The sequence below is a fragment of the Alligator sinensis genome, unplaced genomic scaffold (genome assembly GCF_000455745.1).
Source record: "Alligator sinensis unplaced genomic scaffold, ASM45574v1 scaffold262_1, whole genome shotgun sequence".
NCBI lineage: Eukaryota > Metazoa > Chordata > Crocodylia > Alligatoridae > Alligator > Alligator sinensis.
The window spans coordinates 2,415,152-2,441,210 of record NW_005841904.1 but is presented as its reverse complement, the minus strand read 5'-3'; positions in this window follow the sequence as shown (position 1 = coordinate 2,441,210).

Genomic DNA, 26,059 nt, shown 5'->3' with positions numbered 1-26,059 from the left:
TGCTTCCCCTTTCTGTCTGCCCCCCCTCCCCTTGACCCCCATGCCTGCTGCCTGCCTCTCCTCCCCCACTCTGCCTCCTCCCCCACCTCCTCCATTCCCCCTTTGCAGACTATTTCCCCTGCACCCCTTACCCTTAGGACTCCAAAAAGGGCTGGGACTTTGGGGGCAGGGGGAACAGGTGGGGCCTGCTGCCAAAATCTGGGCTGCAGAACCTCACTGGGGACATGTGTCAATAACAGGGAGCAAGCGATAATGGCATTAACCTCTGTGGTCACCACCACTGCCACTGCTGCATCCAGATCCATCCTGTGAGGATCTCCATGGTCCGGATCCAGCCTGCGAGGATTTTTGCAGTCTGGATCCAGCCCAGATGGCTGGGTGAATTTGACACCCCTGATTTAAAAGATATGTTCTTTATAGATTAATTACAATCTAATTTCTAGGTGTCATACATATGGTACTGCCAGCATTGCTAGATAGGACAGTTGTGTTGGTGGACATTATAGTGATTTTAGAAAAGTCTTGTGCTTTTCAATTTTCTCACACTGAGATATCGATAGTGTTGGGGGAAATTCATCTTGATATGGAAAGCCAGCACAAAGTCTGTTCCTTGCGGATGTGTCATTTATGCCCTGAATATCTATATGACTGAAGAGGGTAGTCTCATGCAACAGCATAAAAACAAATCTCACCTTTTTAGAAATATAAAGCTATATATGGTTATACAGAAAAAAACATTCACTATAATTGTTTTTAGTTGTGAAATGATGTCTCTCCCAGCTAAAACAGAGAAGATATCTTTTCTTGTTAAAGCCTCCATTTTTCACACATTATCCATTCAGATGAGTACCTCGAATTGAAATGAATGCTAAGTGATTTAGCTGAAATGAGTGGAATTAGTTGAAAATGATGGTTTCAGCACGTTTGCATTTGATGTGTTTTGTGTTCTTGCTCTGAGTGAAACTGCTTTTATTTATTTTATTAGGCTCTTTTTAGATCTTTCAGTTTGTCCATAAGCATAACATATCGAGATGAATGCCTTTTTCTGTACAATAATAAATGTTATGTTGCAAAAAAGAATAAAGATTTCTGGAACTGGCCAAAGACAGTTTCTGGAGCCAGGGCTGATAAAAAGACCTATGGGGAAAACATCTTTAGTTGTCTTGGGAAGTGCCTAATCAGTACGTGAATTGGCCAGTGTTTATTCAGAAACATAAATGTTCTAACATCCTTCAGTGGATGATATTATAGGTCAGTTTTTCAGCCACTTTCAACTTAACCTCCAATTTTGCTTGTACATATTTTGGGTGGAATCCCAAAGTTCTTATTTGTGGATTTACTCCAATATAAATTTGATAATATCTTTTCCACTATGGCTTCAGCCAGGACATTGCTAGAGTGTACAAAAAAATAATGTAAAGCACAGTTAAAATCACAAAGCAATATAACATGGATACAATTTTTAATTTTCATTAATGAACAAACATGTTTTGGGTTTAATAAATAATGTTTTTAACAATAAGGGAAAGGAATTCTACACATGGGCCTGCAGTGGTTCAAAAAGAGGTTACCTCTGAAAACTTAACATTGATAGTTGGATAAAGGTACTGAGAGATGAGTTGACACACATGTCCTTGTAAAGGGAATCTTTCATACTAAGTGCCACTGCCAACATGGCTTAGTGATCTTCTGACCTTAGCTGTAACTGAAAAAACTAGAAGCATTCAAAGATAACTCACTGTATAGCTCATTACAATGGGCATCATGAATAACTGTAACAACATCAAAGAAAAGCCTTAGCAACCACTTTTTGCAGCCAATAAAAGTAGCACTTGAGTCCCAAGATGAACAAAAGATGAACGCAATCTGCAACTGAGGGGGAAGATACCACCCACAAAGTAGGTAGCCTTCAGATAAAACCTCATATATATCAGCATGATATCTAAATACTGATGATTTCCCATCTAGTAGTCCCTCTTCCATTTTGCTTGGCTTGATCTTCAATTAGTTTACTGTCATTCAGTTCTCTATGTCAGGCAGGCATTTGAAGATCAAAATCACTGGCTCAGTAGTGTTCAATGAAATAGACATGCAGCTGGATGTCTTCATATGCAGTAGTATAACCAGGGGTGAGTGAAGTGGGCATGAGCCCCAGGAGCTGATGAAGTGGGGACGGGGGCACTAGAATGGTGGCAGGTGGCTGGAGGATGTAGCCATTTGAAGCTAGGGCAGGCAGGAGTCCTCTCATCAATGTCTTTCTTCCTGTCCCTCCCCTGTAGGAAATGTGACTGCTTCAGGGAGAGGTGCCAATAGGTACTGGGTTACCCATACTACAGCCCCCACTGATTTAAGGCTTTTACAGTCTCGTTCTACCTATACTTCTGCAGCACTTGTGAGAGGATTAACTTTACAGGTGTTGGGAAGTAAGGCTGACAAAGGGGGTCCTTCCCTGCTCCAAATGGCCAGAGCCTCTAGCCCCCTGCTGGGTACACATCTGGGCAAGCCCAGGCTATGGCACCTAAGACTCTGATTGCCACCCTCTCCCATTCCCTTGTGCTCAGCACAACCTTCTTCTGCCATCTCTGGCTCTGCCCAGGATGCCAAATAGCTAGCTATGCATCTGTTCATATACTCATGGAATCTCTGTCAAAGTTGTATCATTGTCCCTCCAGTGTCCTCATAATGTACATTGAATAGGATGGGTAATTAATTAAATCTCTGTGGAACTCTTGTACCTAAACTTTTATCCAGCAGTGATGTTCAGGATTTCTCTAAGAAGAAAGAATAGATCTACCTAACACTGATCTGGTCTACCACAGACGAAGTCTACAAGAACATCAACAGCCTCTTTTGACTGATAGTATTGAAGGCTGTTTGCAGCATTACAGGGATCAACGTGGACACTTCACTTTTATATAGTCAAAGAAACTGCCTATGAATTTATAATACTATCTTCAATCCATGCCTAGTAAGGAACCTATGCAACCTAATATATCTAGTTATTTTTTCTCAAGAAAAAGGGAAGGTGAGAGGCTGGGTGGACACCTGAGCAAGATTTTGCAGCTCAGAGGATGCCTTCTTGAGAACAGATATGTCACTTTTTTAAGGCTAGATGGCACCCTGACTTTCTGTAGAGACCTATTAAATATAATGGGTGCTGAAGTTTTTAGAGCATGTATCACTGTCCAGATATCAAGCCTTCAAGGCCTACTTTTTTATGTAGTCTGTCTGTATGTAGAAAGACTGAATTTGCACATTTTTAAATGTTTGGTGTTGTTTTCCCCTTCATTTTCACAGGAAAATGAAGTGGGCAGTAAATATATAAAGTCACATTAGTTCCAGTTAAACTTTCAGGCTAGTCCAAGAAAAATATTATTTCAAGAGCTGAGTGATTTCAAAAGAGTTGATCCCATAAATATCCTTCTTTCCTGAGATTCCCAGTAGTACCCCTCTGCATTTTTCATCTTACTGGTTATTACAGAGTTTTTGCATTTCCATGGCTTGGGAGACAGTTGGTGTGCTGACACCAGTTTCATGATTTTCAGTAATGGACATTAAAATTTAACAAACCAGCAAGTTCTGATTAATGGCATTTGTCACATATGACATGTTTTGGGACTGATACACAACAGACTTTGTAATTTGTAAGATCTCAGAATAACATTAAGGATATTTATTAAATACAATACTAAATTGTATTTCTGTTACACTTGCAATATTTGGGGACTTAGATGTTTGATAGTCTTAATTTGGAGTGCCAGAATTTGAAATTAGGTACTTATGATTCAAAACCCTGACTCACTGTATTTGTTGTATTTGAGCTAACTGACAGTATTTTTGCAAAGCTGTTTATTAATGTTCACCATGCCCAAACTGTTTTGTACGAGCCTATCCTTGCAGTGTGACTCAGAAGCATAGTATCCATTGAAATTAAGGCAGTTCTTATGCACAGTCAAAACAAGTGGGTGCTTGTGGCGCTGTTTTTTTTCCCATATCCCAGGTCCAAGGCAAACTCTGTAATAGGCCGTGCTCAGTTTTATCAGGACATCCACTTGGATGGGAAGAGTCAAACCCAACATGAAACTCTCTTTGCTCTACTCTTCTAGATCACAGGGGGAACAACACAGGTGTTTTTATCTCAGCCTTCTAAATTCATTGAGTCCAGTGCATTGTAAGGCCAGCCTTGTTGGCACTCATTATAGTCTTCATCTTCCATTGCTGTAATTTAACAAGATATATAGCTACATACTGAATGTTAAGCATGCGATTACTCATATGCTTGAAGTTAGGCTCATATTTTAGTACCTTGTCAAATAGGGGCCAATAACACTACCAAAATGAAGAAACTAGTTTCCTTTCCGAGAACAGTGTCACTGAAGAGAACAAGGATAGATGATATGTATAATTTCCTGTCTCAGGAACATTCAGTTGTGTGCCTTTCCTTTTTATGGCACAAAACTGCCTATTGTAGGATGATTACTTTACTGTTAGATGCACTTTTTTCATTGGCTTTGATAATTTCCCTCCCAACTTTTCTGGTTTGGTTTGTATTAAATATGCATTTATGGCTCTTGGCAGATTTTACACTTAAAGCACAATTAACCAGTTAATTGTGTCTTAAAGTGTAACCTGGCCACACATTTAGGCAATTAATATCACAACAAAATAGGAAATAAGCCACTAAATTATTACACAGAAAAAATGTGTAATGTAATATTTTTCTGCCTGATTTCTATCATACCTTAAATTGAATCCGAAAGAGGGTGGACCATACCAGGATCTCCAAGTGGCCCCAGTGTAGTCCCAGTGCAGGACCAGGACTATGCCAGGGCTTTGAACTTGACTTGATGGGTGCATCCAGATGAGCCTGCATGTGCCTCTTGCCACGTCTCAAAGCAGTTTGAGACGTGGCAAGAGGCATGCTGAGAACAAAAAAAACATTCCTTGCACTGCATATTTTCAATAGGGGCTCAAAATCTGATACCTGGATATCCAGGCTAAGCGGCCCCAGTGCTGCCTGAAGTAACATGGCCCTGAGTGACAGAGGCAGCACCATACTGAGGCACTGGGGATGCTCCCCACTGGTGCAGGCTCTGGCCTCAATGGGCCCTGAGCGCTCCACGGCTGCTGCTGCTAAGGAGGTCAGTTATGGGCCCTGCAAGGGGAGGGGGGACTGGGACTCTGCAGGGTCCCACACCCCTCATCCAGCCCCTCCACCCCCACCCCACACAACCCCCACACAGGAACCCCCTCCCCACCATTTCCCCCAACCCCCAGTCTCTACTTATTGGGGACAGCTTGACAGTAGGGGGCACCATAGAGGTGCTCTGGCCAGGTACCAGAGCATCTCTGGAGGTCTGAGCCCTGGCTTACCTCAGGGCACAGTGGGGAACTGTGCCCTGCACCACTTTTCTCAGTGGTGATTTTATTTGATACCTGGAAATCCAGGTATCAAATTCTGACCCTGTGTTGAAAATATGCAGTTCGGGAAACATTTTTTTCATTCTCAGTTTGCCTCTTGTGGCGTCTCAAACTGGTCTGAGATGCCGCAAGAGGCACAGGCATGCTCATCTGGACATGCCTAATGGGGCTACTTGGGAGTTTAAAGTTGAGAATGATTTTAAGGGCTTTGTTGAATCCAGCTTTGATTAGGATATTTAAGGAATATGGCACTACCCTATGTGGAACTAAGGGTATATCTGCATTTCAGCAACAAAGATATCAATTTCTTGCAGTTTGTGCATGTCTAGCCCAGAAATGAGGTGCTATAGACAACCAGGAGGATGCCCAAACCTCCTGCTATTGAGCAGGCAGGAAACCAGATCTTGAGCACCATGCCAGTGGTACCCCCAGTTGTTTTCACAAACATATTTCTGGGATTGACATGCATAGAATGGGAGCAGGTAAGCAAGGCTTATTGCCTTGGTGCGAAGACTGAGTTTTCTATCATCACGGTGTATATCTGCATTAAGAAAGAGCAAAGCAACAAAAAAAATGTGGACCTGGGCTGAACTCTAAACCATGTTAATGGAAATTTGGTTTACAGAAATAGCTATCTCTAATTTCTGGTGATGTGGTTGGTGCCCAGGTCACAGAGGCCTTATAGACTGGCATGAACTTCCAGGAGTTGCTCAAGGTTTAACAAAAATAATGTGGAAAAAATGTGGAACTCCAAGTTTGTTTTTCCAGGGTAAAAGAACTTGAACTCTTACCATTAATGTCTACTGTATTGATGGATGTGTATATGACTTGAAACAATAAAAGTAATTGATACTTTAGATCCTCTTCTTTACACACTCAAGTCAAACTTTCAGTGGCTGATAACTTAGCAAAGCAGTACATAGCCAGTGAAAATACAGATTGCATTAGAGTAAAAAAAACTACCCATAAGAATGCAAATCTTGTATTTATTTTGTTGTCTGTCTCTTCTAGTGACTTTGATGAATGACAGAAGCATCTGTTTGCATTTTTTCCATTCTTCTCTTCTCCCTGGTAAGGAACTTTTCCTCAAATCGTGTCTCATTCATCAGATAATGATTTCTCAACCTTCACCAGCAATTAAGTACTTGTCCAAAGATATAAACATAAAAATAACAAGCATCCCCCCTTTCGCTTACTCAAAATAAACTACTTACCCCAATGATATTGTAACCATTGTAAAAACAAAACAAAACATTTTTAATGATCACAGAATTGTCTTAAATGACTTTGTTATCCAATGATGCGTGGGCCAAAACATTTAATTTATCTAATCAGTTGGAAGTTTTGCTCATCAGCATAGGCTGTTTTCTCTTTATTTACAACTGTTAAGGAATTATTTTCACTTGAAATCTGTGTTAATGAGCTGCTTATAATGTTCCAAAGAAAATGAACTCCTAGGATAAAATACTACATGAGTTCAGGTCCTCAGGCCAAAGATGAAATTCCTTTTGTGTGTCAAGATTAGTTGGATGGTGTGATCAAAATATGTTAGATGTGTTTTGTGACTTATGTTCTGTAGGAAGAGCTGGAGTTGATATTCATATAGACCCCTTTGGACTTAATATCTATTAAATGGTTGCCTATGATTCTAGGGGACGGGACTTAATGACCCATGTCACCTGTTCCTGTGTTCCTTAATGGCCACCTGTATATTTAAAAAAAACACATTTTCTTTTGGTGAAACTCAGATGAAAACAGCTTTATTTTGAAATATTAAGCTTGAAACATGTATAGTTCTCAGTGAAGAATGCATTCTAAGGACTTCACAGACACTACACTTATAGTCTTTTTCGTTGAAGGCAAACACCTACAATGAGTTTAGGGATTACCCATGGTATCAACAGACAACATAAATATAGCAAAATAAAAAGGGGAGAGCAGGGGAAGATATACCACTCATGAGTACACCTCAGATGAGTCACTGTAATGGTTTATATATCTGCTCCATCTGGTAGCAAGTGGATCAGTTTATGCGTGAATGAAAATTATGCTAAATTACTGTGGTGATGATTCCTCACACTATGGGATAGAGTAACATCAAACAGTTACAATGTATAAGCTTGATTGGCATACTTATTTAACTGTTTTGTCTGTCCATAGACTTGGATTCCTCATTTGTGCTATACTGTCACATTGTGACATAGCAGCATCTATAATGAGTGATTTCTAGTGTTTCCAGAAGATTCTCTCTAACCTGGTGGTCTTGATCTGGCCTTGGTTATTTATGCACATATCACCTTTCACTTAATCTCCAGCCATATGGTACACCTGGGCATGAAGTCTTTAGCACTTATGGGAACTAGCTGATCTCCTTAACAACATAGGCTGTCATGAGAATATCCAACTTATCCCCTGCTATCTATATTTGTTTTCTCTGCAATTTCAAATCAAGAGCAGGGGTCACTGTGGTAAGTCTCTCAAGGATGACCATGCTACAGTAGAAGGGACTGAATCATCTGCTGGGTGCACAGATAATTATGCAGGCTGATTCATGATAAGCTCCTTGGGTGCATCCCCATGAGCATGTCCTCAAGGACAAATAGAAGTGGCACATAATTTGTGCTACTGCTTGTTGTCCCTGGGCATGCCCCTGCATACGTGCTTTGCACGTGTGGCAATGCCCCAGGTGGGCCCAGCACCTGTGCTGGCCCCAGCAGCCTTACTTGGGGTTCTGAGGGCCTCCTGGGGTTGTAGCAGTGGAAATCCATGCATACTGATCTTTGCTGGCAGCTAGAGTGTGGCTCTGGCCTGCCAGGCTCTGGTTTTAGGCAGTACATACTGCAGCCACATGAGCTACCTCACTTTTTTTGGTGTGGGTTTTTTTGATTTCCCAGTGTCAAAAAACCTGCCATGCTGCTAATTAGCAGTCCAGTGAATGCATGCATGTGTGGTGCATGCAGTTTGTGGTTCCGCACAAATTACACATGCATGCTTGTGGGGATGCACCTCTTTTATCACAAGATTTGCAGCACCATTCAGCTTCTGTTGCAATGCAGCTGCTGACAACTGTTGGCACTGGATTTATGACCCAGATAGACCCAAACCCTTAGACTGACCACAACCTCTCCATTTAATAATAGACAAATTTTATTGATACACAGTAATGGTAGATAAGAATAATGTAAACAATTCTATATCTACCAGTCCTAGAGCTGTCATAGAGGGAAGGTATGTCTGGCCAGTATGCGAGCATCACCCTGAGGTTCTTTCACTCTTGAATGTCAGATGTCAGCAGCCTGGAGGTTGAAGGCTGAGCATGCCCTTTCCCCAGTGGAGTGGGTGAGATGGGCTAGTGGTATGCCTTTTGTTTATAGCGGCCTCAGGTTCCCCTTCTGGGGAGCCTTTGCTGCTCTGAAATCTCTCCTTTTGCATCCTTTCTTCCCTCTGATGACTCTTCATCTCCAGGCATCATTGACTGGTTTCCCAGTGGTCATCATACTGTCCATATTATGTCCTGTCAGCATATTCCTTTGTTCCAACAAACCCATAATACACATCCATCTTAATTTGGGCTTTCACTGGTCTCTTAATATGGTCTGTTCACCAAAACCAGAAATCTCAAGAGCTGTGCAGTTTGGCACTGTCACCTAACGCCACCTTATCTCATGTTATGGAACAGTGCGGAGCATATCTTCAATTTTCCAGGCTGTGTTTCTGCCGGCTTCAGACACAGTGGGCCTTGAAGGAAACTTTGTGAAAACCAGGGTTTTAGAAACCAATTAACACTTGCTCTTCCTCTGGACCATTGTTCTAATGCAATATCTACTTCACCTACAAACCAATTCCCTAAAGCAAACCTTAAATAGCATTCTCTAGTGATCAACAACATCCTTCATCTTACATGCCTTTCCAGGCCAAGGGTACAGCTTAATGTTTCTTCTTGAACTCCAGGTCACTGTGTAGGAGCTGTTTGGACATATATGCATTATCTACCTGACATATTACACTAGGTACACTTTATTATTAATTTGTTCATGTAGCCAGTACATCACAGGACTTGGTCATTGGTCTCCTAGTCATACTACCTTACTCAAAGTAGGGTAGGAAGGAGCCTCTGCTTAACCAGATATGCCAAGTGTCATGCTTAGATATCGAAGTGATGAGTATGCTATAAATACCTAATATAGATAATTTGAGAGATGGATGATAGAAAAATATGAGCTGATGGTAACTGTTGGCAAATGATGACCTCCTAAGGATGACCAATAAACATAATTTTGGTGCTGGACTTTTCTGAGCCAGATTCTTTGATAGATAATTATAACAATTGAGAAAATGATTTATTTGATCACCAGTGACAGGGGCATTGATAGTGGCAAAATGTTTTATGCAATTGAAATGGAAAAGCAAGATTCCCTTTTTCCTTGGTATCACAAGGCATATAGGAGTAAATTTGTGAGAGAGGCTGGTAGGGAGTATTCTTATTATGAAACTGTCTATATATAAACAAAATAATAAACAAAACATAGACACACACACACACACACACACACACACACATATTTATTTATTTTTGTGATATATATAAAGCTAGTGACCTCTGTTTCAAGAACATTAGCATTCTCCCTTTGCCTCCCCATGCAGGTACTGATTTCTGAATACTGTTATAAATTAAGATCACCCAGACAAGGTATTGGAGACTGGACAGGCAGATCACTTTATGTTCATTATATTGCCAATTATAAAAAGGTAATATGATGTTCAGTAGGAAGAAAATCTTTTCCAATGAAAATTAAAAATAAATATTATGTTTTCCCATCTTTTGTATAGAATTTTTGCACATATGAGGCTGGTAGATGGATGTAACCTGAAATATAATGGCCTAATCTTGTATTACTTCAAAATTTTTTCATTCAAACCAAACAGAAAATTAAAATCCCTTCTCACTTTGATTGCTGAGAAAAGAATAATAAATTTGCTAACGGATACATTGCACCTGGAATAAAATATAATGTACTATGGCAAAATTTTTCCAAGGTGACTGATCATCATAATTGTTATGGGCGTCAGTATCCAGCCTGAGATCTTCAAAAATGCCCTGGAATTTAAAGTAGTTACTCAGAACCTCCTGAAAATGAAGTTCCTCTCAAAGTTTCAAATTGGACAATCTATAAATCATTATGTTCTGTTGTCAAACCTTGTCTAAATGTACAAAGAACACCCATATGCTTACAGAGTTATGCTTTTGAAATAGGGATGCTATGGACCTTATCAGTTTGATGCTTATGCCAAAGGTGAGATGCTTATCAAAACAGCATTTGAACATTTTGTGGTGAGAAATAGGTACCAGGAGATACTGGGTACATTGTTTCTCTGTTTGCACTGTAAGCAGGCAAGGGTAGGAGAATTATTCCTGAAAAAGGTGAGTTAGACACAATATAAAGATCCCTGACCTAGTAAATTCTGTAGAAGTATAAAGTAGTGGGGCTACCAGGTTTAGTGAGAAGGAAATAATAGAGAAAAAGTAGGTACCTAAGTGACATTTATATACTATACTGATGAATGCTGTCAGTAAAACCAAGGTAGGGATGATAACAATTATGACTCTTTTTAATGGCTGACCTACTAAATTGTTCCTTAAATTATATCTATTAAGGAAAATAGTGCTTACCATTAGCTACCTGTTTGAGATCTCTATTAAGCTTCCATTGGGTGCACAAAATTGCTGGTATTTTTCTTCAAAATTATGAACTGTTGAGGAAAGTAAAGTACAGAAAATTACTGGGGATATTTTCAAGAATTTCTCATCTTTTTTAAATGAATTCTAAAAAGGTGAAGTTACATGTTACGCTTAGACCATACTAAATCTGTGGAATGTTAAATAGTGTTAAAGTTAGAACATGCTGTGAACAGCCATGCATTAAGGGTTAATACTGTTTCTTGCCTGCATATTTCTGACTTGCCACTAGAAAGCTGACAAGCAGGGGTGTGTCTAGAAGCCAGGACACCTGAAATCTGTTCCAGGTCTGGGTAGGGGAGAAGGTGGGAATTGGAAACTGCATCCTGGGATGCTGGAGGACTGCAAATTTGTTCATTTTATCTCTTTGGAGACTGAAGTTACCCTAACATGAGCTAGGTAGCACACCCCAGAGTTAACTCTCACCAGAAGTGGTGTAACTTTGAGATACTTGGAGGGCATTTAGCATCAGTTAACAAACCTTAACATGTGGATGCTCACATTTTGTGTGTCATTCTTAGACAGTGACTGGTTTCAGGAATGAAACACTTGAGAAAACTGTCTAAAGGTTCTACACTTATCTGATGACTGTTTCCTTGTCCAATTCTTTTTCTGTGCATAGAAGAGATAAATTCCATAGTTCTTACTGTGAAGAGGCTTTCTTCACCTCTTCAGAGATGATGGAAGAAAACTGGAAGAATCTACCGGAGCTGCTGGAAATGGTGCTGGTGATGGGAACGCCACAGTCACCAGAATGCTGCTTTGCCAGCCGCTGGGCCTTCCACTTTGGTGTTCCCACAGCAGACATCATATTTCCAGTGGGGTGGTGGTGCTGGAGGAGGAGGAGGCAGACCAGAAAAGCAGATCAGGTTTCTCTATCATAACCTGAAGCTTCCTGCTGCGAGAACCCTGGGGATGGGAGAGGAACAAATTTTAGTCCCGAGGCTTGGAGAAGCTCTGATTACAACTGGACGTGCCTGCTGCTGTTCCCTGCAAGTGATTACAGAGAGAACACTGACAGTATCTGGTAATTGTGGAGCAGCTGTGAGCCCCTTGGAGGATTAAGGTAGTTTCTTTTCTTTTCTTTTCTTTTCTTTTTACCTTTAAGTTCGCGTTATGCAAAGAAAGTTGTGTGATGAATTGATTTGGGGGCATTATTGAAAAGCGGGGCTGGGGAATCCCTGAGTCTTGAAAATAAGATTGGATCTCTGGGAAGGTGAAGATATTCCATTTTTCCCCCTTTTGATTGAAGTCTTATTACCTGCAAGGCTGTGTTCAGACAATGATCGCCCTCAGTGTCCGGGGAAAGGGCCCCACAGAACTGATAAATGAAGTGCCTAATACTCCTCGAGCTGTCAGGAGTTCCAGTACTTACCTAGATTATTGTGTCCATTGGTGGTCACTGTTTCCTTTGTTTAGCTGTGACCAAACATTTTCATAGACATAGAGATTAGGGTTGGAAGGGACCTTGAGAGATCATCATGTCCAGCCCTCTGCCCCAGGGGCAGGATGTTAGCTAGGGTCAAAGGATCCCAGCAAGATATGCATCCAAATGTTCCTTGAATTAGTCCAGAGTAGGTGCCTGCACCACTTCTGGGGGGAGTCAATTCCAGGCCTTGGGGGCTCAGACAGTAAAGAAGTTTTTCCTTATGTCCAACCTAAAACGGTCATGGAGAAGTTTATGACTGTTGGTCCTTGTTATCCCTTGGGGCGCTCTGGTGAACAGATGTTCCCCCAGATCCTGATGCACATCCCTTATGTACTTATAGACCACCACTAGGTCACAACTGCGCTTTTCTAGGCTGAAGAGTCTGATGGCTCGCAGCCTCTCATCATAAGGCCTATTTTCTTGCCCTCTGTTCATGCACATGGCTCTCCTTGGGGTTCAATCTGTCTGCTTTGTCAGAAGATCATGCTGAAGGGGTTCTAAGTGTAAAAGAGAAAAAGAGCAGAGGAGAAGTTAAAACAAATTGCAAGCTTCCTAAGATCTCTGAACAACTGGGTGGCATTTGGCTGGGGTGTAAGTGGAGGTTGGAGACCCAAAGAGGAGCAGGTCTAACATCCTTGAAGTGAGCTTACAGCAAGAAGAACACCTCCCAATGCATATATGTTACATCAAGATGTGGCAGGTGAGACTCCAGGCACACATTGCTGTTTGATCCTAAAAGGATAACAAGGCCACTCCTTCATGGCACAGACCCAACAGGCACAAGGCCAATGGGGCCCTGTATATATATTTTTTTTTTTTTCTAAATATAAATGGACTGCAATGTAATTTTAAGGCTGTGGACAGGCATTCATTTTTACTGCTGCAAATTTCTAGAAAATTTGCAACAATAGAAATCTTCCTGAGGGATGAAACATATGGACATTCAAGCCTGCAGATGCCCCCATGCCCCTTGCGCTCCATATTTTCCCCAGACTGGGGTTATGCACCTGGTATGGGGAAGACACAGGGAACAGCTGCTGCTTCATTCCTCCTGGACCCTGGGAGGAGTGGAATGGCCAGGAGAGGCTTCCTGTACTGATCTGGGAATGACTTGAAGATCAGAGGCAGGGCAACTCCTCCTGATCACAGGAGGAGCTGAGTTGTGGGGTGCTTCTGCACCTTCCTTAGACTGGGGTCCCACAGTCTGGGGAAGACACAGGAGAAGCTGCTGCTTGATGACTCCTGTTCATAGATTCATAGATTGTTAGGGGCTGGAAGGGACCTTGTAGATCATTGGGTCCAGCTCCCCTGCTCTAGGCAGGAAGACAACTGGGGTTAGGTGACCCTAGCAAGGTGACTGTCTAGTTTCTTCTTGAAAACCAGCAGGGTAGGTGACTGCACCACCTCTGGAGTGAGTTTATTCAACAGTCTGGACACCCTGACTGTGAAGGAGTTTTTTCTGGTATTAAGCCTGAAGCGGTCTTCCAGAAGTTTGTATCCATTGGTCCAGATCGTCCCTGGGGGTGCCCTAGTGAACAGTGAACAGCTCCTGATTCACTCCTCTGATATAGTGGTAAGCCACTATCAAATCCCCTACCTTCTCTTCTTTAGGTGAAAGAGGCCCAGGTCCCTCAGCCTTTCCTCATATGGCTTGTCTTGCAAGTCCCTGATCATACGGATGGCTCTTTTCTGGACCCTCTCAAGTTTTTCCATGTCCTTATTGAAGTGCAGTTCCCAGAACTAGATGCAGTACTCCAACTGTGGTCTCACCAGTGCTGAGTACAGTGGGAATATCACTTCCTTAGTTTTACATGAGATGCATCGGTTGATGCATGCCAGCATGTTGTTTGCCCTGCTGACCACCACTTTGCATTGACGGCTCATATTCATACGATGGTCAATCATTACCCCTAGGTCCCTTTCAGCTGTGGTGCAAGGCAAGCTGTCACCACTGAGCTTGTATGTACATTGAAGGTTGTTTGCCCCCAGATGGAGCACCTTACACTTGGAAGTGTTAAACTTCATCTGGTTCCAGTCTGCCCAACTCTCGAGCCTGTCCATGTCCACCTGTCTCTGCAACCTATCTTTTGACGAGACCATACTGCCCCATAACTTGGTGTTGTCTGCGAACTTGGCCAGTGAGCTTTTCACTCCCCCATCCAAATCATTGGTAAAGATGTTGAAAAGCACTGGTCCAAGCACAGACCCCTGAGGGACACCACTGGCCACTTTGCGCCAGGATGACACAGATCCATGAATGAGAACCCTCTGAGCCCTACCCTGTAGCCAGTTCCCCACCCACTGAACTGTCGAGCAGCTGAGCCCACAATCTTCCAGTTTTCCCACAAGGATATTGTGGGATACTAGATCAAAAGCCTTTTGGAAGCCTAGATGTATAACATCTACCATGTCTCCTGTGTCCAGGTGGCAGGAAACCTGGTCATAGAAGGAGATGAGATTGGTAGGACAAGACCTACCTGCAGCAAAGCCATGGTGGCTGTCATTCAGAATCTTACCTTCTGTGAGCATATCGCACATAGATTCTTTAATGAGCTGTTCCAGGATTTTCTCTGGGATGGAGTTTAGACTGATTGGCCTATAGTTGCCGAGGAAAAGTTGCAGTTGAGTTTCTGGGCCTTCCCTTGAAGATGGCCACACCGTTGGCCCTCTTCCAATCCTCAGGGATTTCCCTAGTGTGCCATTGTGCCCGTCTGGTCTCGAGGTGTTGACCACTGCATGAGTTCCAGCAATCTGTGGAGGGGTCCGTGGTCACCCCAGGGAAGGCCCAGAAACTCACCTGCCTTGACTTTGAACGTACCCTCAGTGGTGGGTTCCCCTTCTGTGGACTCCCTCAGATTGGCTGCAACCCTTGGCAGATATCCGTGGGGCTCTGCTTCCCCTACACCACTTCCATGCACTAGCCTTCAGGATGGCCACATGGTGTCAGTGTGGCTCACCCTCTGGTGTCATCAATCCCAGCTCCTCTCATTGACTGGGCTACAGTTGGTTTCTCCCAGTCACTGTACCCTGGGGGCGTTTGAGCTGACCTGATCTTTTGGAATGTCTTAATTATGCCTGGCTGTTTGTCATGGCTCCTCAGCCACTCCTATTTTTGAAGTGCTGCCCGTGCTCTGGTCCTCACCTTGGGGCCTCTCTGTGCTGTCCCTGGCAAAAAAAAAAAAAGAGAAAAGGAAAAAAAAAAAAAGAGAATTTTAACAGTAGGATAAAGGGGGATGGCTGTAGCCCATCCCCACTCATGAACAAGATGCCAGCATCCCCAACAGTCCCCTGACATTTTTCCAGGTCCTCTCCCCTGCTGAGGACTCCTCCTGTGGGTGTGATGCCTTGTCCCATGTTGCATGCTAGCGTCATTCGTGCCTGGCATGGGAAACACTCTTGCTGTCCACTCCATGTTGCCTCCCCAGCATTATTCCCAGTGCCATCTTTTATTCTAGCCAGGCGGTGTCCCGGGATGATGTCATCCACCCGTGCCAGCTCCAGCTGGACGAGCCATGGGCGCTTTGTGCTGGCACGGCTTGTCCAGCTGCCCTCAGCCTGAAACTGGTAAGTTTGCCCTGGTTTCAGGGCTTTTCTTGTAGGGATGGGTCACCCCCATCCCAAGTCCTAGCATGGAAGGGTCTCCTGTTCCCCAGTGACTGTCCCCCTGGGGCAGTCATGAATTCTGAAAGAGTTTTGCCAGGGGTTCCACAATGACCTAAGCCACTTCCTTCAGCACTCTCAGATGGAGTCCATCCGGTCCTGCTGACTTTTAAATGTCTAGCTTTTCTAATAGGTATTGCACCCACTCAATGTCCACAGTCGGGAAGCTTTCAGTCCCAGCATGTCCCCTATGAGCCTTATCTCACTTGACTTTTCCCTTGGTCCAGTGAAATACCGAAGCAAAGAGGGCATTCAGATGTTCAGTTTTTTCCTGAATGTTGGCTACCAGCTGTCCCACAGTGTTAAGCAGGGGTCCCACACTTCCATTTGTTTTCCTTCTACTGCCTACATACCTAAAGAAGGACTTCTTATTGTCCTTGACTGCAGGAGGAACTCATGGAGACGTTGATCAACTAAGAAGTTGAACTTAGTTATTTCAACTTAGTTGATCAGCTAAGAAGTCAAGGACTTCTTATTGTCCTTGGCTCCAGGAGGAACTCATGGAGAGGTTGATCATACAGATGTAAAGTCTGGTGAAAGAAACTCTCACAGAAAAGATTTTCTAGGTGTCAAAGTAGAAGATTATTTTCATGGGTGGGGCATATTTCCTCTGCAAGAACTGAATGAATGCCTGTACACAGACAATTTCTAGTGGGAGAGCAGTATTTCTGCAACTAGAAATGTAATGCCTGTCTACAACCTAAATTTCAGAGTATAGCACCTCAAGCAGAACTAATTCTGCTAGTGTTAAGGTAAAAATGAGTTAAATACTAACTCAAAAAGTGCTACCTACAGATTCTCTAATCACATCAAGGGACAAGTATTTATTCCTTAGAGATCTGCTATGCAGCTATTCACTTGACCTAAGCATTCTTAGCTGAAGATCAGACTCCAGGCAGCTTGAAGTTATATGGCTTCAGATTACATATGAGTATCATATTTTATCAAAGGAGCCCAATGTCTGTTTTTTGTTTAACAGAATTATACACAATCAAAGAAACTGAAACAGCTGAAGGCTATCTATTTATTTTTCTCCTGAATAAATTGCACACACCCTTAATTATGTAAGTCTCTAAATATTTTTGAGTCTTCCTTGTTGCAAAGTAGGAATGCTTGCTTAATAACTGTCAAGACATGAAGTTTTTTAATCCATCCTCATATTTCTCTCTTTGGTACTATATCAGTGATTCATATTAAAGCACAGATGGCATCAGTGTTTTGCAAATGATAATAGCATTAAGGAAATTCTGACAATATAAAAGTATATTTGTGCCCCATAAGAGAAAGTTGCATTGAATTGCTATTTAGGCACAGATTTATATCCATCTGAATATTGTTTTAATATTATTTTGAAATGCTATTTGAGATTTTAAATCTGATTATGTTTGGTTTTAGCACCTGCAATGGAGTACTAAGTTCTCTCAACTTAAATCAACTTAAAACAAGAGTCATGCTATACATAACACCTCCTCCTTACTATGCACATGCACAAACTGTATTGACATATTTATTATTTAAATAAAATGATCCTAAAAAGGAGCACAAACATGGCTAAGAAGACTCATTTTTAAATTCAAGTGACTATCGTGGGAAAATGTTTGGTACTATTTCAGTGGAGGATCTCACGGGAGTGAGGGGAAATCTTGTGTAATGTCCAGCCACTGTAGGGCTCCATATGCCAACCAGTCTTGCTATAGGTTGTGCAAGTTACATGCATGGTTTGCTAGTTACCATAATGACCAACTGGAGAAATCTTTCCTGTTCTGGAACATGTGCCTGTGTGTGTGTGCAGCTCTAATATCTCTTTTTCTTCTCTGATGTATGATGGTGTCTGACTTCTTCTGCACAGGTGGGTGATCCAGGCTGACCTGGACAGGCTCAGCAAGTGGGCGGACGAGAATCTGATGGTGTTCAATGCCGATAAATGCAAGGTTCTCCACCTTGGGAAGAAAAACCCGCAGCATCCTTATAGGCTCGGCAGTGCTATGTTGGCTAGCACTACAGAAGAAAGAGACTTGGGAGTCATCATTGACCACAAGATGAACATGAACCTGCAGTGCGATGCTGCGGCTAGTAAAGCGACCAAAATGCTGTCTTGCATCCATAGATGCTTCTCAAGCAAATCCCGGGACATCATTCTCCCCTTGTACTCGGCCTTAGTGAGGCCGCAGCTGGAGTACTGCGTCCAGTTTTGGGCTCCACAATTCAAAAAGGATGTGGAGAAGCTTGAGAGAGTCCAGAGAAGAGCCACATGCATGATCAGAGGTCAGGGAAGCAGACCCTACGATGACAGGCTGAGAGCCCTGGGGCTTTTTAGCCTGGAAAAGCGCAGGCTCAGGGGTGATCTGATGGCCACCTGTAAGTTTATCAGGGGTGACCACCAGTATCTGGGGGAACGTTTGTTCACCAGAGCACCCCAAGGGATGACGACTAGGTCGAATGGTCATAAACTACTGCAAGACTGTTTCAGGCTGGACATAAGGAAGAATTTCTTTACTGTCCGAGCCCCCAAGGTCTGGAACAGCCTGCCACCGGAGGTGGTTGAAGCGCCTACATTGAACACCTTCAAGATGAAACTGGATGCTTATCTTGCTGGGATCCTGTGACCCCAGCTGACTGCCCTTTGGGCAGGGGGCTGGACTCGATGATCTTCTGAGGTCCCTTCCAGCCCTAATGTCTATGAAATCTATGAAATCTATGAAATATGAAGCGTGATGGAAAGGGAGGTGCCACCTCTTCTGGCAGGGGAGGTAGAGGGGCTAGAGGAGGTAGGGGGAGAGCTAGAGCTGCAAGTTCCACCCCCCAAACATAGATGCATCCTCTTTCCTGGCAGCCATGAGGCTTCTGCTGCCAGTGGGGTCAAGGAGGCGGGAGCAGTACCTGTCCCTGCACCTGCACCACCTCCCCTAACACCAGAAATAGCCACCAGTAGCAGAATGACAGTCCTCCAGCCTAATTTCATCTCCCAGTGTAAGCCTCCCACTGCCAGAGGAGGATCTGGATCTGGAACCAAGGGATCTGAGTGCCCCAGCAAAAGAAATTCTGGGGGCTGAGGGGGAATCTGAGTTTGTGCTCCACACCCCTGAAACTCCACTAGAGCCAGATCTCCTTCTCAGAAAGGCACCTCAGAGGAGGTTGTGGGGGCAGGTGGCTCAGCTCTCCTGTTGTTGTGCCTCTGCCTCCTGAGGAAGGGGATAGGGAAGATCCCCACCCTCAACCAGGAAGTGGTTGTTAGGGGCTGGAAGGGACCTTATAGATCATTGGGTCCAGCCTCCCCACCCTAGGCAGGAAGACAACTGGGGTTAGATAACTCCAGCGAGGTGACTGTCTTATCTTCTCTTGAAAACCACCAGGGTAGGTGACTGCACCACCTCTGGAGTGAGTTTATTCAACAGTCTGGACATCCTGACTGTGAAGGAGTTTTTCCTGGTATTAAGCCTGAAGCAGCCCTCCAGGAGTTTGTATCCATTGGTCCAGTTCTTCCCAGGGGGTGCCATAGTGAACAGTGAACAGCTCCTGATGCACTCCTCTGATATAGTGGTAAGCCACTATCAAGTCCCCTCTCAACCTTCTCTTCTTTAGGTGAAAGAGGCCCAGGTCCCTCAGCCTTTCCTCATATGGCTTGCCTTGCAAGACCCTGATCATACAGGTGGCTCTTTTCTGGACCCTCTCAAGTTTTTCCACGTCCTTATTAAAGTGTGGTGCCTGGAACTGGATGCAGTACTCCAACTGTGGTCTCACCAGTACTGAGTACAGTGGGAATATCACTTCCTCAGTTTTACATGAGATGTGTAGCATGTAAGTTCCACCTAATAGTGAGGGACACCTTGGCGGGGAACAGGGCTGCCAGTGATGGTGCCATCACTACCACCCAGCTGATTTAAAAATGCAGGAAGGTGGCGGGCTAGTTCCACCGCAGCATCAAGGTGGGCAAGATTCTGCAGGAGAAAGAGGCAGAGCTGAGCATCCCACAGCAAAAAATCATGCAGGATGTGGAGACTCAGTGGAACTCAACATACCTGATGCTGGAAGGCTGGTGGAGCAACAGAAGGCCATCCATGAGATGGCCTTGCTCGGGGATATTGGGATCAGCAGCCCTCTTAACAAAGTGGTGTGAGATACCATCTCCTAGATCTTGGCAGTCCTCAAGCCATTCCTTGAGGCCCCTGAGGCCCTCAGCACTGGTGATGCCCTCCTTATTCAGGTGATTCCCATAGTGAGGAGACTTCAACTGAATGGAGAAGTTCCAGGGGATCAATGTTCCTGGCTGGGGCAAGCTGCTGTCACTGGATGTGCAGGCACTGTTGAGGCGCCTGAAGGAGGGCATCAGGAAATGGCTGGATCTGTTGCAGTCCACTATGGTCCACATGCTGGCGGGCATGCGCAACCTGAGGGTGAAGGGGAGCATGTGCACTGGCAGCACCAAAACCCCTGATCAGTGGATGCAGGTGCTGGTGAACAGAATCAGGGAAGCAGAAGGGCAGAGGTGAGGGGATGTGGAAGAGGGGGATCCACTTTCCTGTGCCAGCACTCCCAGCACTGCCACCAGTACCAGCACCAGCACCAGCCAGTCTCCTCCATGCCAGCCACTGCCAAGGTGGGTCAAAGGCATGGCTTCAATGCTGAGGTCCAAATGCAGCAGACCCCAGCCTCGGTCAGGCAGCGTCGAGGCTTCTGTGGCTACCTATCTCACTGAGGATGTGGAGCCACTAGACTGTGATCCCTTAGCCTACTGGGCAAGCTGAAGCCAGATGTGGCAGGATCTGGCCAAGGTTGCCTGGCAACACCTGTCCTGTCCACCAATCAGTGTTCCAAGCGAGAGAGTGTTCAGTATTGCTGGAGATGTTGTGACACCCCACCGCACCTGCTTGGATCCTGCTTTAGTGGAAGGTTAACCTCCCACTGCTGGGGTTCCCCAAGCTCCACCAGCAGAAGGACTGAGTGCTAGACTCCTCACTCCATCTGCACCAATTTCCTTTTTTGAGTTTTTTAAAAAACAGTTAATGCCCCACTGCATCACCAGCCAGCAGGTGAAGAACATGTCCCTGCTGAGCTCCCATGCCAGGATGAATTTGGAGGTATTGGGCTGGGGCTATGGGGAAGGAGGAGGCCCCAGGTCCTGGGCATGACAACCAAAACTGCACTTTGTCAGGGTGGCATGGCAGCCCCAGGAAATGCCAGGACTGAGGATCTCCCTGTTGAAAGGTGGGTAGGAGGCACCATAACCACCATCACCACTGGTGATATGTTGGTCACAGCAGCCCCAGGAAATGGCAGGACCACAAACCTCCCTGGTGAAAGGCGGGTAGGAGCAGGAGGCACCATAACCGCTAGCCACCACAGTCCTGGCTGGGGAAAGCCCAGACCTGTCACATTTTTGACAGGCCTGAGGCCTGCTGGTTGCAGTGGAGTTCTGAGGCTCCAAGTGAGCTCAGTTTAGCTGCCTGGAATGCCATCTACGAGGAATGGGATTTTGGGTTTAAAACCCTTTATCAGGCTGAGGAAGCATCTAGTTGGTGTGTGTGTGCTGTTCCTGGATGGAAGGAATAGTAAAGAAGCCGGAGGCTGGTATGCAATGCAGGCAAGAAAGCCAGTCAGTGAAAATGGAAATGGAGGCATCAGGGGGTGAGAGAGACAGGCTGGGGTAGGGCAGAAGGGGGATGTAGCAGATAAAAGTGGAGAGGTACCTGGGGAGTTGGATGTCAGGCAGGCTGTAGTCTGTCATAAATCCAATGTCTATAATGAGTCCATGAGTTTCTGTATCTAGAAGGTTGATGAAGTGAAGTTCATAGGCATGTCTGTGAAAATTGGTTTGTAAATTCCCTTTGAGGATCAGGCCTGAGAAACTGGAGACAGAGTTTTTGGGTTTTTTGTGAGAAATGTGCCCCCACAGGTGGTCGGGTATTCTTGTCTTTGATAGATTCTGGTGTGCAGCTTGTGGGGGTACTGGTGATATGTTGGTAGGTTTTGTATTTTGAGCTGTAGGAAGTTGGCTTCTGGTGATAGAGGTTAGCGAGGTTCAGTGCTTATTTGAATTTACAAACCACTTTGCACAGACGGGCCTATGAACTTCATTCCATCAACCTCCTAGATACAGAAACTAATGGACTCAGTATAGGCATTGGATTTACAACACACTACAACCTGACTGACATCTGACTCCCCTGGTAGCAGCAGGTACCTCTCCACTTTTACCTGCTATGTCCCCCTTCTCCCTCCTGTCTCTCTTCCCCCCTGACTCCTCCATTTCCATTTTCACTGACTGGCTTTCTTGCCTGCATTGTATGCCAGCCTCGGTCTTCTTTATTATTCCTTTCATCCAGGAAAAGCACACACCAACTGCAGGTGCTTCCTCAGCCTGATGAAGGGTTTTTAAACCCAAAAGCTTTCAGAGAAGAATTTCTCCAACTATTCTGTTGGTCTAATAAAAGATATCAGATTGACCCTAAGAACCTTCTCTGGGCTATGTCCTTAGACTAACATGGCTACAACCTACACCCCTTAACACACAAGTGACACGAGTTTTGCTTTCAGCTGTTTGAGGTGCAGTTCAACAGAAACCCCTGCACTGCTCTGCCTGAAACCTGGCAGGCCTCCCTCATGCCTGCAATGTATGTGGCAGGACAGGGTGGCAAGTTAATACCCCGCTCTCAGAGCTGGAGGCAGCAGTTTAGTTCTTACCAGCCAGCAGGGGAACAACATCTCCCTGCTGAGTTCCCATGCCAGGAAGAACTTGGAGGTATATGGGCTGGGGCTATATGGGAAGAAGGAGGCCCCACATCATCCTGGGCCTGACCTAAAACTGCACCATGCCAGAGTAGGGAGGCCTGGGTGGGACTGCCGATGGCACAGCAGCCCCAGGAAATGGCAGGACCACAAACCTCCCTGGTGAAAGGCGGGTAGGAGCAGGAGGCACCATAACCGCTAGCCACCACAGTCCTGGCTGGGGAAAGCCCAGACCTGTAAGATCTTTAAGAGGCCTGAGGAGTACTGGTTGCAGTGGAGTTGTGAGGGTGAGAACAGGGGCTACCATCCCTGCAGTTTTCACCCCACTGTGCCTTAACACACACACAGTCACACATGATTCAGCTAAATCGATTCGGGACAGTGATCCAAATCTCTAAACTGAATCACTGTCTTCTGAATTGGCCAAATCCGAATTGAATACTTCCTATTCACATAGGCCTAGTGTCTACACCGCAACCGCAGTCATAGAAGTAGTGCACTGTAGTGTACAGATATTAGATAACTTTCACATAGCCAGCTTGGCTACCCATAGCAGATGATCTGTGGCTGCCCAGATCTCAGCATAGCTTAATGTACTGGGCTTCTCAGCTGTGTTCACAGTATAGTCATAGACCTAGATATCTGAAAGGGTGTAGGCATATTTGAGGTCCAAAATTGCAATCCAAAACTCCTCCGCTTTTTAGAGGCACCTAAACCCCACAGACATCTTACATTTTGACTTTAAATACCTTATGAATTGCTTTGCAGGCTTTAACTTCTCCAGTATGAGCAGTGTGGTGCTTAGCTAACAAGTGAGTCTAAAAGGTATCTACATAAGGTGTTCCTCTGTGTAAATCATCTGTATGCTACAATTCAGTAGGCATTCTAAGATCAAGCCTAGCACACAACAGCAGGATCTGGGTCCTAACAAGATGCAGGTGTGGTTACTCCTTTTTTTAAAATAAAAGGCACTTGTGCCTACCTAGTATAATAGCCAAGTGTCTGGAGACCCAGAATACATTCCCTCCTTAGCCTAAGAAAATTCAAATCCACATTTCCCATCTCTCAGGAGAATACCTTAAGCTACAGACTATGCTGGTTTGAGACATTTTTCAGCCCTTCTGTGGAAATTGGTTCACTATGCAGGAAAAATGTCAAGATTTATTTGGCTAAAGCAGGAAAATCCTGACACCATAACCTAGTGACTGGGGACAGGCAGCCAGCATCCCACCCTCTGGATGTTGCCCCACAGGTGAGCATGCGACAGTGAGTGTGGTGGTCAGGTGGTTCAGGGCCAGTGCTATGCCAGCATGGGTGTCTCAGTCTGTGGCAGGCAGTGTTCAGAGCCAGCAGGGTTGGTATACAGTCCTGGCCCTGTTTCAGGCACCTTCAGCTCCGTGCCCACATGGAACCAGGGTGAGCAGAGGGCCTGGGCCCAGGCAGGGGGGCCAGGTGGCACTGAACCTGCGGCAGGAGCTACTGGAGGTGGCACAGGACCTTCTCCTGGGCCTTGGCAGGAGCCTACTGCTTGATGGTGGTAGATACGGGTCAGGGGCCAGTCTGCAGCTGGCATGAAGGAGACTGCCAGGGCCGGAATGGTGACCAGCACCCAGCAGCCATAGTTCATGGCATACACTGCCTGGGCCAGGATGATGTTTTGCTTCCACAGTGCCTCTACCTGCTCGCCCTCCAGGGCCAGGAGCTGTACCTGAAAATCTGTGTCCATCTGGTCCTGTGCCTCCTCATGCCAATCCTGTGCCTCCTTGTGTTGGTCCTGTGCATCATCCCAGGTGATGTCCTCTGTCTGCCACCTGTCCTGGTGGGCCATGTCATCCACCCACCAGACCTGAGCATCCATCAGCTGATCCTCCAACACTGTAACCAGGTGGCCTAGGAGGAGGATCCTGTCCAGGGTCCTTCTCTGGCAGAGCCAGCACATCCTCAGGGTCCTGGTTGTGTGTGTCAGAGATGCTGCATCCCAGCTACCAAGCATGGCCTTTCCCCTGCGTGCAGCTGCAGGCCCATGAGAAAGAAACTGTTTGTGTGAGTTTGTAACATTTCAGAGATAAGATGCTCTGTACCAGGGGCCATGTGGTGCCTGGTCTCAGATCAGGGCTGGGGCATGTGCAGGTGCCCTGGCACCATGGTAAGTCTGGTGGGCAGGCCCAAAACCAGGAGGCTTCTTGCTGAGCCCCCCATCCCTGCGTTCTCTCCTGGGGCCAGTGGGCTTCTGGGTGATGGCCACAGGCAGCCTGCCTCCCCCACCCCATTCTCAAAGTGGAACAGGCCAGATTCCTGGCGGCATCTGCTACCATGACTCCAGACCTGGCTGCCCCACCCCACTGCAGGCTAACCACTCTGCTGGGCACCTGGGCTCAGGAGGTGCTGGGCTCTTGGACAACTGGGACCATAAGCTGCCCACATCCTTGCCCTCCCTGCAGGGGGCTTCTCTGGGGAGGCACCCTGGGGCCATCCCCCTACCCCTGTATTGCCACTGTTCCCCAAGCATGCCCCTGCTTCATGTGCCCTGGGAGGTGCATGAGAAACTGTTTTCAAGGACCAAGGAGTGCCCAACCCATTATGCCCTGCTGCTGCTTATGGCCATGGTTTCCTGGGTGCACCTGTGCACCTGGCATGGGACCCTGAGTTTTGATGGTGCCATGCAACCTCTTCTGCCACCTGGAGGGCCACCTGTGGCTGCATTTCCCTGCCCCTTGCAGCCAAGGAGGACATTGCTGTTGGCATCAACACATTCCTTAGTGTGTGAGAGGCCCGTGTCTGCCTAGATGCAGGGGCACAGGCTGATCAGTAAAGTTTTACACTGTCTCCCACCTCCCTGCATGCTGTGATGGGGGAACACAGGGCCAGGGGAGTGTGGACAGGCTGGATAGTGAGTGGGGGCAAGGGCTGGGGGCTGGGCTGGGGCAGGGGTGGGGAGGGTCCTCTCCCCAGTGTGGACCTTACCATGTGGTCAGACCCAGTGTGGATCTTACCATGTGGTTCATAGATTCATAGATTCATAGATGTTAGGGTCGGAAGGGACCTCAATAGATCATCGAGTCCGACCCCCTGCATAGGCAGGAAAG